The 16788-nt window shown below is 40.9% G+C and overlaps 1 long non-coding RNA gene across 1 annotated transcript; it reads right to left on the bottom strand.

Moving 5' to 3' along the window:
- Positions 1-11849: 11849 nt before the first annotated feature.
- On the bottom strand, positions 11850-15082 carry LOC135231233 (uncharacterized). The gene is made up of 3 exons (XR_010321892.1): positions 14923-15082; positions 12992-13042; positions 11850-11914 (listed from the first exon to the last, which is right to left on the bottom strand). It is a non-coding gene; the product is annotated as an uncharacterized LOC135231233 (long non-coding RNA).
- Positions 15083-16788: the final 1706 nt, after the last annotated feature.

Below are 16788 nucleotides of genomic sequence, written 5' to 3'. Positions count from 1 at the left end.
ACTTCAAGGCACTAAAAGATGTCACATAGGAATTTTCTGTCTTGCTGCTCTGACAGAGATCACAATAAAGGGTCCCGGACAGAGCTGGAGAAAAATGTAGAACAAAATTCAAACTCACAAAAAAGGACCAGACTTAATGGTCTGACAGACTGAAGAAATCCCAGAAGTACTGAGGTCACTCCTGAGGTTCATCTTTCAGCCAAAGATTAGCCAGATCCATAAAACAAACAATACATGTAGCTCAACAGTGAGTGTCCATAAACTAAATGGACACACCAGGCCAGGGACAAGGAAGAGAAGGCAGGAGAGGACAGGGAAGCTAGACAAATGGAAATGGGGAACCGAAGTTCAAGAAAGAAAAAGTGTTGATACGTCACAGGGTTGGCAACCAATGTCACAAAACAGTATGTATAATTATTGTTTAATGAGAAAATAATTTGCTCTGTAAACCCTCATCTAAAGCGTAACAAATTTTTATCTGTCTTGATTTATCTATCCTTTACGCATCTATGCCTCCTCTCCTCCTGTCTCTGAGAAATGTCCTTCTTCCTTTCCAAAGCTAAGTACTCAACCTATGCTCTCTTTCATTTCCTCTGGTATCTTGCTTTCAAATTATTATTTTTGTTTACTTTTGCACCTTCAGCTTTTCATTTCTCTCAGGCTCTTTGCCCTAAAAAGCTGTTCAAGATCCCTGCACACACCCTTAAACATATACATACATATATGTATTTTTTTTTTCTTGCCCCATTTTCAGGGGATATATCTTTCTTTTCTTACACTAGCAGATGCATTTTTTAGAAGTCTACACATGTTTTTACACATACTGTTTCCATTTTTTCTTTTCTCATTGATGCAATGCACTAGATAGATAGATAAGTAGGTAGGTAGGTAGGTTAGATAGATGATAGATAGATAGATAGACAGACAGATAGATCCATAGGTAGGTAGACAGGTAGGTAGGTAGATAGTAGGTAATTAGGCAGATAAACAGATGTTAGATTATAGCTAGATAGCTAGATTAGCTAGATGAGAGAGAGAGAGAGATTAGATAGATGATAGATGATAGATAGATAGATAGATAGATAGATAGATAGATAGATAGATAGATAGATAGATAGATAGATAGATAGATAGATGATAGATAGATGATGGATGGATGGATGATAGATCTGTAGGTAGATAGGTAGGTAGACAGGTAGGTAGGTAGATAGTAGGTAGTTAGGTAGATAGATAAACAGATGTTAGACTATAGCTAGATAGCTAGATTAGCTAAATGAGAGAGAGAGAGAGATCGATTAGATATAGAGAGAGAGATGATAGAGAGACAGAGAGATAGAGAGATAGAAAAATGAAAGAAAGAAAGAGAAGGAGGGAGGGAGGGAGAGAGAGAGAAAGAAAGAAACCCTGTTGGCACAGTGGTTAAGAGCTACAGCTGCTAACCAAAAGTCAGCAATTCAAATGCACCAGGCACTCCTTGGAAACCCTATGGAGTAGTTCTCCTCTATTATATAGGGTTGCTGTGAGTCGGCATTGACTCGACGGCAATAGATAGCTCATAATATGTATATTGTACTTACTAAGTGCCATATATTTTTCTAAGTGCTTAACATGTGTTATGGATTGAATTGTGTCCCCCCAAAAGATATGTATCTGAACTTGTGAATATGTAACTCTTGTATCCATGAATGTAAGGTTGTTTGAAGAAATAGGGTCTTTCTTTGAAGATGTTATCAGTTAAGCCGTACAAGAGTAGGACGTATCCTGACCCTAACCTTGTAAGTGGTGTCTTATAAAAGGGGAGAACAGACACCTAGAGACAAACACAGGGGGTGATTTTTACAGGAAATGAAATTGTTGTGGTGGAGGTGGTAAGTCTACCTTTCTGTTTTGATTCTTTCATGTTGTTTAAAAATTTATAAAAAAAAAAAAAAATAGTGACCATGTATTATGTATTATTCTTATATTTTGAAAATACTAATAAAAAATGAAGACCCTTGCCAGAAACCTGTCTGACAGAATCAATGAAGACCGCCCCACCCTTCACCTCAAGCTTCAACTTCCCGCTTCCTTGTTTACTTCTGCCGTGTTCTGATCTTGGCTTTGAACCATGACTTTAAGTTCTTGGTCCAGTCAACACTTGGCACCTTCCTTCCTGTCATCCAATAATTAACAGGTTCCAACACTTAACTCCACCTGGCCCTACCAGGCTGCCTATGACATTTATCTGCTTTCACCTGATAATTGACCTTCACTTTATTCCTAAATTGTAGGCCTTCCTTCTAGATGTAATTTTACTTTCACCCGCTGCTCTTTAGAATTAACAACTGCCATAACCTTGGTTTCAGTAGCTATATGACCAATATTGAGGCTAATGATCAATCAAAAAACTCAGTGATCAATACTTAATGATAATTAACTCTTATTAGCCAGAATCTATGCCCAAAGCATTGTGTAAGATGTTTTAGCCATTCTGTTATGTAGTCTAATCCTGACAACCTTTTAAAGTAGGTGCTATTATTAGTCTCGACGGCAGTGGTTTTTTGGTTTTACCATTAGTCCGATATTATATATAAATAAATTGAAGCACAGACTGTATTATGGTGTAGGGGTTAAGCACTCGGCTGTTAACCAAAATGTTGCTGATTTAAACCCAACAGCTGCTACGCAGTAGAAAGATGTGGTAGTCTGCTTCCATAAAGATTACAGCCTCGGAAACCCGGTGGGGCACTTTTACCCTGTTTTATAACCAACAGGTCAGCAGTTTGAATCCACCGGCTGCTCCTTGGAAACCCTATGGGGCAGTTCTCCTCTGTCCTGTAGGATCACTATGAGTCGGAATTGACTTGATGGCAATGGATGGAAAGTTTTGGAGCTGAGATTTGAACTGAAGTTCATTGACACAGAATCTATGCTTTTAACCATTACATTATTCTGTATACTAGATTTTGTCCATTCCTTATTTTATTCTGCCTCATATTTTTATTTAGTTGTAAATATCTCAAAGAGACTAACAATATTTGGTTGTTATCCTTAGAACACTGCGCATGAATTTGTTTTCTACTTTTGAATCCTCAGCTAACATCTTCCTATTTTGGGACCATGATTAAAAACACACTGAAAATGCAATGTAACTTTTCTTACGTATTATGATCAGATCAAATATCATACTGTAAGGCATCCATAATCAAATCTCATCCCATAATTATCTACCTTAGTGGGAAATACAGTGATCAAGGAGTCAGAGTAAATGGATGCTAGCAACAGATAAAAAGCAACTGATGCTTGAATCTTGAAGGAAAGGTGTACATCAGATCATTAGCTCACCTAGATTTCTGATTTTCAAAAGATCGACTACAGTCATGAATCGTTTAACATCCACGATACATTCAGTGAAATAGGACGTTATGTGATTTGGACGTTGTACAAACGTCATGTTATATACAGGGAGTCCCCAGGTTATGAATATCGGACTTACTTACAACCTGTAATTGACAGCCAACCCCTATAAAGCCTATTATATTAAAAATTTGAGGTACATCCCAGAAAGAGTGGAAGAAAAATATGGAACAAAATTCAAATTAAAAAAAAAAAGACCAAGCTTGCTGGTCTGACAGAGACTGGAGAAACCGCAAAAGTATGACACCCTTTTCACTCAGTACTGAAGTCACTCTTGAGGTTCACCCTTCAACCAAAGATTAGACAGGTCTATAGGGCCAACAATAACACACCTGAGGAACATGCTTTATAGTTCAATCATGTATATGAAACTAATGGGCACATCAGCCCAAAAGCAAAGACAAGAAGGCAGGAAGGGACAGGAACACTGGACAAATGGAATGTGGGGTGGAGAAGGGGAGAGTGTTGACACATCGCAGGGTTGGCAACCAATGTCACAAAACAATTTGTCTATTAACTGTTTAATGAGAAACTAATTTGCGCTGTAAAGTTTTGCTTAAATCACAATAACAAAAATATATAACAACAAAAAAAATTTTTTTTGAGGTACATACAATAGCTCTTAATAACAAATGGGCACTAGTTTGTGATTCACATCAAAAATTATTACTGTATTATTGTGTTAAAGATGTTTTTGTGTATCTGGAAGTGTTTCTTTAATGTTTTTTATGCATAGAACTATGTACTACATAATAAGACTTAGATATGAACCATACCTAACTATTACTACTTATATACAAATTTAACTTAAAGACAGACTTAGAAATGAAACTCTTTCATAATCCAGGGACTGCCTGTAGTCAAGACTGATTTAGTCTTGTAGTGAAGACCAACCAACCACCTTGCTGGAACTCTTGCTAACAAGCGATCTTAGTTATCCAGTGCTTCTATAACAGAAATGCCACAAGAGGGTGGCTTCAACAAACAGAAGTTTATGCTCTCATAGTTAAGTAGGCTAGAAGTCCAAATTCAGGGTGTGAGCTCCAGGGGAAGGCTTTCCCTTTCTGGGGGAAGGTCCTTGTCATCAACCTTCCCCTGGTCTAAGAGCTTCTCAGTGCAGGAATCTCAGGTCCAAAGAATGCACTCTGCTCCTGGCGTTGCATTCTTGGTGGTATGAGGTCCCATGTCTCTCTGCTCACTTCCCTTTTTATAAAGCAAAAGAGATTGACTCAAGACACAATCCAGTCTTATAGATTGAGTCCTGTCTCATTAACATAACTGCCACTAATCCCGTCTCATCAACATCATAGAGATAGGAATTTTAACACATAGGAAAATCACATCAGATGACAAAATGGTGGACAATCACACAATACTGGGAATCATGGCCTAGCCAAATTGATACATGTATTTTTGGCAGACAAAGTTCAGTCCATAACACATTCCTATAACAGAAAATTTCGAGCTTCCTTATGTTGCTGAAATTCAGCTGTGCTCCAAACTAAAGTCTCCTTACCTATGCTATCAATATTTAATTCATACTTTCTTATTTCATGTACACTGCATTTTCTGGTTACAGTGTATAATGGATGTGCAAGAAAAAATATATCTTCAGAAAATAAAGTTAATTTGAAAAATATATATATTACAGAAGAAAATGTTCTGTGTTGAAGATCAATCTGAGAATACTGGAAAATCAAGAAAATGCAGTTGGGGCTTTGAAGGGGATATCAGAATATCTTACTGAAGTGTGTAAATGTGATTACTAAACTGTTGCTGGGGCGATTAGAAAATACTTCCTGGAAGAAATAAGGCCCAAACTGAATCTTATGACCATTCTGAAAAAGGGTAAGAGAAGGAGAAAAGTCTTAGACATGTAAAATAACGGTTCATTCAAGAACTTTGGACTCATGTACATCAACTTTTGCTCTGCTCTAGTAATCTCATGGTGATGACTGTGGCCGCTTTTGCTTTCACTAAATATCATAACCCTCCAAAAATTAATAAAAATAAACTGTTTCAGGTAGCTATGTTCTACAACACCAAGGATTCCCCAGGTGGAGCCAGATCTAGAGATTCTTGGACAATCTTTGTAGAAATGATCAGGCTGAGGGTCAACCTTCTGTGATCTGTGTCTGCCCAAGAGTCTCTTTTCCTCGTGCTATTTCAAAGTTAAATAAAAATAATCTCTATTGAAAAGATTAGCTAAATAGTGGCCAGTGATATTGACCTTCTTCACTGTTGGATATAGGATTGTTGCTGCCATCACACACACACACAAACACCACAATGACAACAGAGAAACAGACTGAAAAACAAATGATGACAGAACTTCAATTCTAACACCTACATCTATTGCTTGTTCTTTCAAAAACTTTACCCAAGGCACATGTCGCACCTTTTTGAAATGAGACACTAACAACATTATAACCACCCCATCCTGCCGGGCTAAGATCCAAAGAGAAATAAGGGATGCAGTTGACCTGATGTGAACAAACTAAAACCTTGTCTATCAAGGGATCAGGTCCATCCTGTATGGAGCTCAAAGGTACCATTGTCCTGTTGGTCTTTATAGTGGAAGCTGCCATATTTTTTCCAGCACAGAGGTAAAAGCAACTCCAGAGCTTCCTCCAAAATGCTGCTGCCCCTGCTCATAGCAGCCTTGCTGGCCCTCAGCTCAGCTCAGAGCACACAGAATGGTAAAGGGGACAGGGTGTTGTTGCTCTGCTTGGGGCTTGGGAGAGCTCACTGCAGTGAGACAGGGGAGACGGCTGAGAGGAAAGAGGAGCCTTCAGTGTTTATATGTCCAGTCATGTCCTCATTTCATACCAAGGCCCTTATATTTTATTCAAAGTACAATTGGAATCCACTGAAGAGTTTCAACCAGGGGAGTGGTGAGAGATGATTTCCCCTTATACAAAGCTCTCTCTGACTGCACTGTGAAGGATGCACCAGAGGATGGCAAGCCATGTACAGGGAAGTCCAGTTGTGGGGATGCTGTAGTCATGAAAGTAGTCAGTGGGCAACCAAAAAGTTAAAAAAACTTAAGAAATAGTCATTTTTAAGCAGCAATTTGGGACATATCCTCTGCTAGATGCATAAAAACAGTGAACAAAAGAAATTAAGAAGTAAGAGAAGGTGGAAGGGAGGGAGGGAAGATAAGCTCTTGGCTACCTCATTTACAGGAATACCAGCAATGGATTAGAAGCTGCCTGCCATGTCATGTCTTCCCTAAAAACCTTTTTTGTTTGTTTCAGACAATGAATAACAATACAATGGCTCTTCAGAAAGCCATGACATTGGAACAAAGCAATCATAATTCTATCTTAATATACCAATAAAATAATCAGCACCCTATTTCTGACCACCATTTTTATTTCTTAGGGTTTGTGAGTCTGGAATTTGAAGGCCATGAACACCAGAACCATAATATAAAAATATTCAGGGCCCCTTTTCCATTGATGCTTCCAGACAGCTTCATCCTGTGCCACTTTCCCAGAAAACATTGTTGCTTTGTTCTTCATTTGGGAACAGGAATAGATCTCTCCTCTTTCTACCTACTATTGCCTCCTCCTTCTACCTGGCTCCTTTACCCACGAGCCAACTGCCAGGTGAAAGGGTAGGCCTGTGAACACACATTATGCCATTTCCATATGGAAAATCATGCTTAAGTTCTGGGAAATGTAGCGTTTCCTTAATCACCTTTTTCCCAATGTAGTCTCTGTTTTCTTTGAAATTCCTGTTAGTTGAATATTCTTTTTTTTTTCCTCACTTATCGACCATCTCTTTGCCTTCTTTTTTTTTTTTTTCTCCCTTATCGATCATCTCTTTGCCTTCTTTTTTTTTTCTCCCAACTTTTGGGAGAGCTCCTTAACTTTAACTTCTATTGAACTTACCATCAATTGAATTTTCAATTGCCAATATTCCTTTTTTGTTTCCTGGTTGATGATTTAATAGCATCTTGCTGCTGTTTCGAGGATGCATTATCTCTTCATATCTCTTGAAACATGTTAATTATAATTTCTTGAATGTTCCTTCTGCTCATTATAATGTCTATGTTTCCTCTGAATTCCTCTTTTTCTGTTTCTGTGCTTGAGTCTTTTTTAATGGAGATTTCCTTCAAATGTCTGGTGATCTTTTCCTTTCTGTTTATGCTTAAGAGGTTAGGCACTAAAACTATCAGAAAGTTCTATGAACATTGCCAAGGGTTTTATAGAATCATGTGCCTCACAATAGGGCAATTGGGTAATGTCTTAGTTTCTTAGTGTTTCTATAACAGAAATACCACTAGTGGGTAGCTTTAACAAACAAAAATTTATTTTCTCACACTTTAGGAGACTAGAAGTCAGAATTCAGGGCACTGGCTCTAGGGAAGAACTCTGCTCTGGGAGGAAATCCTTGTCTCAGTCATTTCTTGGCTCTCCTTGGAGATCTCCATGTGGCATCTATTTTTCTCCCATTTTTGATGCTTGCTTTCTACTGTGCCTGAGCTGCTCTTTTATATCTCAAAAAGTAATTGGTTTATGACACACCCTACACAGACATGGCCTGTTAACATAAAAAAGAAATCCCTGTTCCTACATGGGATTGCATCCACAGGTATAAGGGTGATGATTTACAACACAGAATTTTGGGAGGACACAATTCAAACCAAAACAGGTGGCCTGATGGCTATTTTGTTGGGGACTTTCACATGCTGTCTCTGAGGCAACTCTGATTCTCTAGAATCCTTCATTCTCCTGCCTAATCCTCATGGCTGGCACTTTGAAGCTGACCACAGGAAGATGTAAGGCATCTCTCCATTTATTTTGCAGGCTTTCACTTGATTGCCTTCTCTTCAGAATTACTCTTCACTCATGCCCTCTTCTGCCGTGGTTGTCCCCAAGTCCAAAGCCTCTCTGGTTCAGTTTTTCTGGAGAATGAACCCACTCTTTCCTGCTGTGAGAAGGGAGGTTGTAAGCCTGTTTTCAATCACCTGTCTCACCACCACTGCCATTCCCCTTCCTACCTAATCTTCAGAGGCCCCGGTGTCTACATTTCTTGAGTCTTGCTATGAGATTATTCAGCATACTTCTATTTGGTGCCATTTTTCTCCAACTGGACTTTTTATGGCACTTGAGTATTACCTTTCTTCTCTCTGCTCTGCCATTAACCATTCCTCTGCCTGCTTTTAGTCTTCATGTATTGCAACCTATAGTTATCCTGGAAACCCTGGTGACATAGTGGTTAAGTGCTACAGCTGCTAACCAAGAGTTCGGCAGTTTGAATCTGCCAGACGCTCCTTGGAAACTCTGTGGGGAAGTTCTACTCTGTCCTATAGGGTCACCATGAGTCGGAATCAACTCGACGGCAGTGGGTTTGGTTTTTTTGGTTACGGTTATCCTGTAAGATTCATTGAAGATAGTGTTTACTTTTCTGTTTCTTGTTATTTTTGTTTTGGGGTGGTATTTTGAGAAGAAAGAAGATAAATAATTCTCGATTATATTTCAGGAAAGCAATTTGCTAATACGTTAAAGAACCAAACCAGAAGACTGTCAAAGGCTTATAAACCAAGGCTTCTGTCCCCAACATTTCACTGCAACAGCTCACCCCAGGGTAACCAATGGCTTCCAGCATCACAGCAACATGCAAACCTCCGCAGTATGAGACCTGACAGAAAGATGATAATTTTGAAATATACTAAGGAACAAAAAGAACTTTCAAATTGATTTGGGATAGCTCACTCATTTTACAAAAGGAACCTGGGATTCACAAGTGCTTAATCCTCAGTAAGCGACAGAGCTAGAACTAGAACCAATACCGCCCCACTCTCAAGTCAGCACACCACTGTGAAGACTCATCACTCCCAACTTAAAAATGCACAGTAAATTCAAGGTAACTTTCTGCTGTCTTAGTTTGTCATTTACACTATTGCAGACACATACTACAAAGTACAAATACATACAATACCATCTAATTTTACATCAACTCATACATATCCTTTTGTAAAAATCTAGTGCAAGTGTAACCAAAGCTTGGGTAGCTTTCTCCAAGCCACACTGAACCAAACCAGGTATAAAATAGTAAGATATCCTAACCTGTCTGTGGTGACAATAATAGCCTAAAAGATGTTCATGTCCTAATTCCTGGAATCTACGAATCTTAAATTACATGACAAAGAGGAATTAAGGTTGCTAATCAATTGACCTTGAAATAAATTATCCTGGAATATCTAGGAATGCCCAATGTAATCACCAAAAATCAGTTGCCAGAGTCAATTCTGACTCATGGCAACCCCATGTGTGTCAAAGTAGAACTGTGCTCCGTAGGGTTTTCAATCGCTGATTTTTCAGAAGTAGGTTTCTAGGTCCTTCTTCCAAGGTGCCTACATAGACTTGATTTGCCAACATTTTGGTTAGTAGCCAAGCATGTTTACTGTTTGCACTACCCAGGGATTCCAATGTAATCACATTGGTCTTTAAATGTGGAAGAGGGAGGCAGAAGAGTCAGAGTGACTTGATGTGAGAAAGACTCAAGCTGTCATTACTGGTTTTGATGATGGAAGGGGGGCGCAGGCCAAGGAATACGGGCAGCATCTAGACACTGGAAAAGGTAAGAAATTGGGCTCTTTCCTAGAGCCTATAGAAAGCAACTCAGCCCTGTTGAAACCTTGATTTTAGCCCAGTGAGGCCCATCTCAAGAGTTCTGAGATATATCCATAGGCATATCCAAACTCCCTGAGGGACCGAATTGCTAGGCTGGGGACTATGGGGACCATGATCTCAGGGAATATCAATTGGCATAACATAGCTCATAAAGAATATGTTCTACACTCTACTTTGGTAACATCTGGGGTCTTAAAACCCTGTGAGTGGCCATCTAAGATACCTCACTGGTCTCACCACTTCGGGAACAAGGAAGAATGAAGAAAACTAAAGATGTAAGGGAAAGATTAGTCCAAAGGACTAATGGACCACATCTACCACGGCTTCCACCAGACTGAGTCCAGTACAACGAGGCGGTGCCCAGCTACCACCACTGACTGCTCGGACAGGGATCACAATAGAGGGTCCTAGACAGAGCTAGAAAAAAACGTAGAACAAAATTCTAACTCAAAAAGAAAGACTGGACTTGCTGGCCTGACAGAGACTGGAGAAACCCTGAAAGTATGGTCCCCAACACCCTCTCAGCTCAGTAATGAAGCCACTCCTGAGGTCCTCCCTTCAGCCAAAGATTGAACAGGCCCATGGAACAAAACAAGACTAAAGGGGCGCACCAGCCCTGGGGCAGGGACTAGAAGGCAGGAGGGAACAGAAAAGCTGGTAATAGGGAACCCAGAGTTGAGAAGGGAGAGTGTTGACATGTCGTGGGGCTGTTAACCAATGTCATGGAACAATGTGTGTACTAACTGTTTGACGAGAAACTAGTTTGTTCTGAACCTTCATCTAAAGTACAATTAAAAAAAAAAAAAAAAGAGTTCTGAGCTATAGAACGTAAGATAATAAAATTGTGATTTTTTAGCCTCTAAGTTTTTTTTAAGTTTGTGGTAATTTGTTATACAAGAAATGTTGTTATTATTGTTGTTAGATATTGTCAAGTCATAGCAACCCTGTGTACAATACAAAATACTGCCTGGTCCTGTACCATCCTCACAGTTGTTGCTATGTTTGAGCCCATTGTTGAAGCCACTGTGTCAATATATCTTGTTGAGGGTCTTCCTCTTTTTCACTGATCATCCACTTTACCAAGCATAATGTTCTTCTCAAGGGACTAGTTCCTCCTAATAACATGTCCAAAGTATGTGAGATGAAGTCTCACCATCCTCGCTTCTAATGAGCATTCCGGCTCTGCTTCTTTGAAGACAGATTTGTTCATTCTTCTGGCAGTCCATAGTATATTCAGTATTCTTTGCCAACACCCTAATTCAAATTCATCAATTCTTCTTCAGTCTTCCTTATTCATTGTCCAGCTTTCACATGCATATGAGGTGATTGAAAATACCATGGCTTGGGTCAGGTGCACATTAGCCCTCAAAGTGACATCTTTGCTTTTTAACACTTTAAAGGGGTCTTTTGCAGCAGATTTGCCTAATGGAAAGAGTTGGAAAACTAATACATTGTCTGTAGGTTTATTTCATACTTTCCTATAGCCACTGTCAAGAATTGTAGCCTAGTTATAAAATGCTCATCAGAGAAGAATACAATTATTATTGTTACTAATACTAGGCTACCAAGCAATCTGTTACCTCATAAAATAAAAACAACCCTTGAAATTCAACTCAAATGAACATTTATTGAGTACATATGAAATGGGACATGGTAAGAAACATTCTTCCGCCATCTGGATATGCTCAATTTCTCCCGCCCCAGATCAATGGCCTGCTGAGTTTCTTGTCAGCTGGGAACAATGTTTCACTAGTTTCCTAGTTATCCAACCCCCTAGAGTGTAATGGTAGGCTTGTTCTGAAGCTGATCGTCTACTTAGAGAATGAGAAGTAGCAGTGCGATGGCCACAACTAATGGGGCATTTGCTTCATCTTCTGAAAAAAAAAAAGAAAGAAAGAAATTGAAGTTGCCAAAAGAAGTAATAGAGCCTAATGGTCAAAAGATCAGCCATAGCTTTCCCACTTACACCTGTGCCTTGAGCCCGTGACTTGATTTTTTTACGGTGTAATTCCTTATCCTGCCTCCCTCTCCTTGTGCCTTAAGTGAGACATTTACACATTGTCCAGGTATCCATTTCACTGCACGAAGAAACCATTTTAAAGGCTTGCAAAAAATCTGAGAGGTGAAATATTAAAACTTGGGGTTTCCCAAGTTTATTTATTTCCAAGTTAATGTCTTGGGATGCAGAGTGCCTAGGCTTTAGGGTTTAACTGAATTACATGTTCCAGGCATGAGAGCCTAAGGCCTTCCCTTAGATAAGATTCAGTGGACTGGTAGACTCCACATCCGAGACAGATGGAAAACTCTGGGGAGAGTCCTTTTTATCCTATGCCTACTTAAAAAAAAAAAAACTGAAAATCCAGATAATTGAATTTAGAATATAGATCTCAAAAAGGAGAGAGACTATCAGTTGTCTTTAATTCCCATATTTATAGCTAATCCCAGCATCTGGGAAGTTGAAAGCTTGAAATCTTTTTCCAGTGGATTAAAATCCAAGGCATGTCAAAAAGACCAGGCATACCAGTCTCACAGACTGGACGAACCCCCAAGACTGTGGTCCTAACGTCCACCTTTCAGCCAAAGGTTAGACAGTCCTGTGAAACAAATGGTAGCACATGTGAGGAACGTCCTTCTTCATTCAACCAAGGCTACAGGACCAAATGGGCAAATCCTGCCCAAAGGCAAGACAAGAAGGCAGGAAGGGACAGGAAAACTAGTTAAATGGAACCCGAGGTATAAAGGGAAAGGGGGAGAGAACTGAGACATTGCAGGGATTGCAACCAATGTCACAAAACAATTTGTATATAAATTTTTTAATGAGAAACTAATTTGCACTGTAAACTTTCACCTAACACAATAAACACATTTTTCTCCCCTAGAAATGTCAACACTAAAAGTGGTATCATATCTTCCATTAAGATATCAGGGGCAAGAGAAAAAAATAAACTTACAAAAAACCACTGAGGCAGGCTTGTTTCTTCCTGGGGAGGAGCTGGTCTGGTCTGCAATTAAATGAAGTGGTTTTTATTCACTTTCAGTAAGTCAATCTTCCAATGAGTCTAGCATTCTAATAGCCTCAAGTAGTCAGTAAATAATGAGACTCCTCCGAGTCTGTGACACCAAAGCCTTCTTCTGACCACCAATGCACTCTGCCATCCCTGAAATCCTTCCAATGGAAATGAAATACAAACACATTCTATTAGGATGATTTAGTTAAAGTTTGGTCTCTACTCACAATTAGGGGTCCTGAGAGTAGCACACTAACCTATCTTCATGTCAAAGTATACGTAGTCCTCTCTTCTCCCCAGGAGTGAAAAGAATATGGCACCTGGGTGAGAACGTTATACAATTTGGCAGGGTACCAGGGTCCCACTTGTTGAGCTTGTCTTGAAAGAATCCCAAGAATAAAAACCACTCAAAGACCAAGAATTTAAAAAAAAAAGACGAAGGTCTTTGGCCTCATCTTGTGAAATGACAAACTCTTCCAAAACAATAGTAACGAAATCTTCTAGAAATAAGAGAACAAAGTCAAAAGGTTAAAGCCTTTAGGCAAACATTTCTTCCTATTAAAAAGTGGAGCTATTCAGGTCATTGGTAATTGCCACAGTCCGAAAGCATCTCCTGCTGGGCGGGCCGTGGAACGGGTAGGTCTAGTAAGCTAGCTGAAAGGACCAGGTGGATCTGGGCCATGAAGCTGCTTCTCGCTCCTACAGGTAAACGTGAGAATTTTCCTGATTCCCCATGGGTTGTAAGAAGAAGGAAAATGTAGATGACTTATTATCATCTACTACACATGCTGGATAATAAGAAAAAAAAAAAAAAAACTGAGGTTGAGCTCCATTTTGCAAATTTGGTATATTCGGCAAGGGAGACAATTAGTGGCAGATCAAGGACATTTAGCGGGACAAATAACTGCTTTTCGATAGGCCATGAGGAGTCCCTGGGTGGCACAAATGGATAAGTGCTTGACTGCTAGCAGAGGTTGGCAGTTCAAACTCACCCAGAGGAGCCTCGGAAGACAGGCCTGGTGGTCTGCTTCTGAAGGATTGCAGCCTTGGAAATCCTATGGAGCAGTTCTACTCTGCATATATGGGGTCACCATTAGTCAGAGTCAACTCAGCAGCACCCAACAATAGACAATTTCTACCTCCTTTTTTTTTTTCAACCTCTACCGCAGTCTCCGAAACACTTACAGTAATGCTGAAATGTAATAAATCTCAATAAATGTTAGCTATTATTTTTTTTTTATTATTTATGTACATTGGAGTCAGATAGATTTATAGGTAAGTCCCAGGGCTCTTTTTTTTTTTTTTTTTTTCCTAGCAAAAAACCCAGGCATCCCAGACTACTGAGGTTTGTCTGTGAGGGCAGAAGACATTGAAATCTTATGACCCCTTGGCTGAGTGGCAGACAAAAGCATGAAAACAGCAGAGGATCAAGAGAAGAAGTATACATAAGAAGGAACACTGCTTAATTCACAAAGCTTTTAAATCCCTTTTTCTCATAAAAGTGTCATTACCTGGAAAAAGAAAGGAGAGAGAGAAAGAAGAAAAATTAACACCAGTCCTATCACCAAGTTCTTCAGCCCCATGGAGACACCCAGGAATGGTGTTCTTATGGGGATTAGGTCTTGGTAGACCTCAGGGCTATGAGCTATGTGGTATTTAACAGATTCCTTCTCCTGACACTACTGGGGAAACGCTGAAATTTTCCTCAAGTTTTAGATCATTTTTGGCTAAAGTTTACTCCACCTCAGAGAACAAATGAGGAAATGTACACTAAAACCTGTAAGTTACCCTAGGACATTCTTAAGCTATGAGATGTAAGCAAGCAAACAGAGACAGGGAGAAATAACTGCATTTTTGAAGAAGGGAAACTTTACCTGTGGCCTCATTGGCTTCCGTTTTGTCCTGAAAACTGGTGGTGGCCTCAGTGTCTTCATCCTCAGAACTGGTGGTGGCCTCAGTGTCTTCATCCTTGAAGCTGGTGGTGGCCTCAGTGGTTTCATCTTTGAACCTGGTGGTGGCCCCAGAGACTTTGGTTTTGTCCCCAAAACTGGTGGTGGTCACAGTGGCTTCATCCTCAAAGCTGGTGGTGGCCTCAGTGGCTTCATCCCCAAAGCTGGTGGCGGCCTCAGTGGCTTCATCCTCGAAGCTGGTGGTGACCTCATTGTCTTCATCCCCAAAGCTGGTGGTGGCCTCAGTGGCTTCATCCCCGAAGTTGGTGGCAGCCTCAGTGTCTTCATCCTTGAAGCTGGTGGAGGCCTCAGTGTCTTCATCCTCGAAGCTAGTGGTGACCTCAGTGGCTTCATCCTCAAAGCTGGTGGTGGCCTCAGTGGCTTCATCCTTGAAGCTGGTGGTGGCCCCAGTGACTTTGGTTTTGTCCCCAAAACTGGTGGTGGTCACAGTGGCTTCATCCCCAAAGCTGGTGGCAGCCTCAGTGTCTTCATCCTCGAAGCTGGTGGTGACCTCAGTGGCTTCATCCCCAAAGCTGGTGGTGGCCTCAGTGTCTTCATCCTCGAAGCTGGTGGAGGCCTCAGTGTCTTCATCCCCAAAGCTGGTGGTGGCCTCAGTGGCTTCATCCCCGAAGTTGGTGGCAGCCTCAGTGTCTTCATCCTTGAAGCTGGTGGAAGCCTCAGTGTCTTCATCCTCGAAGCTGGTGGAGGCCTCAGTGGCTTCATCCCCAAAGCTGGTGGTGATCTCAGTGGCTTCATCCCCGAAGTTGGTGGCAGCCTCAGTGTCTTCATCCTTGAAGCTGGTGGTAGCCTCAGTGGCTTCATCCTCAAAGCTGGTGGTGGCCTCAGTGTCTTCATCCTTGAAGCTGGTGGAGGCCTCAGTGTCTTCATCCTCAAAGCTGGTGGTGATCTCAGTGGCTTCATCCTCAAAGCTGGTGGTGGCCTCAGTGGTTTCATCCTTGAAGCTGGTGGTGGCTGCAGTGACTTCGGTTTTGTCCCCAAAACTGGTGGTGGCCTCAGTGGTTTCATCCTCAAAGCTGGGGGTGGCCTTAAGAGTGACTGGCTCTACATCAGTGAAGTCTGGGAACACAAATGGAAGATAGGTGTGGTCACAAGCTAATGTCGAGAATAAAGTGCACTGGAGAAAACCAGACTTTCCCTCAGGAATACAAAAGATGTAAGTCCACCAGCTCTTGCCCAGCCGTCCTTTGAAGCCAGGACCCTCACTTACCAAACGCCTCTGTGTTCTCTAGAGATATGGCAGTGGTTGACTTGAGAGGGGTCAGAAAGAAAAGAACAGCTCAAGTACTTTCTTGGGAGGTTATTTCTATACCTTTCCCATTCCTGGAAACCCTGGTGGCATAGTGGTCACATGCTACAGCTGCTAACCAATAGGTCAGCAGTTCAAATTCACCAGGTGCTCCTTGGAAGCTCTATGGGGCAGTTCTACTCTGTCCTGTAGGGTCACTGTGAGTCCAAATTGACTCAATAGCAACGGCTTTGGGTTGTCCCCTCCCCACCCCATTCCTAGCTTGATTTTTTTTCTGAGGTGACATGGGGCATAAAGTACATTGAATCAAATATGATTATCACCGCAAGTCTCTCTTCTGTCCATAGTTAGTCTAGTAGGCTAACTGCCACCCAGGAATGTGCCTCAGTGCCTCCTGTCCCCATCCTCTTTGAGGGGGTAAGTTTAGAAGGAAGCGTTTACCTCAAAATGTGAATAGGAGTCTTGGTCAGACTGGACCCGAATGAAAATGTCAAAGACTCTGCCTCTGTAATCTGCCTAAAATG

This window comes from Loxodonta africana, chromosome 4 (genome assembly GCF_030014295.1).
Source record: "Loxodonta africana isolate mLoxAfr1 chromosome 4, mLoxAfr1.hap2, whole genome shotgun sequence".
Taxonomy (NCBI): domain Eukaryota; kingdom Metazoa; phylum Chordata; class Mammalia; order Proboscidea; family Elephantidae; genus Loxodonta; species Loxodonta africana.
The sequence above is the reverse complement of the archived record's forward strand: the minus strand, read 5'-3'. Positions and strand labels throughout refer to the sequence as shown.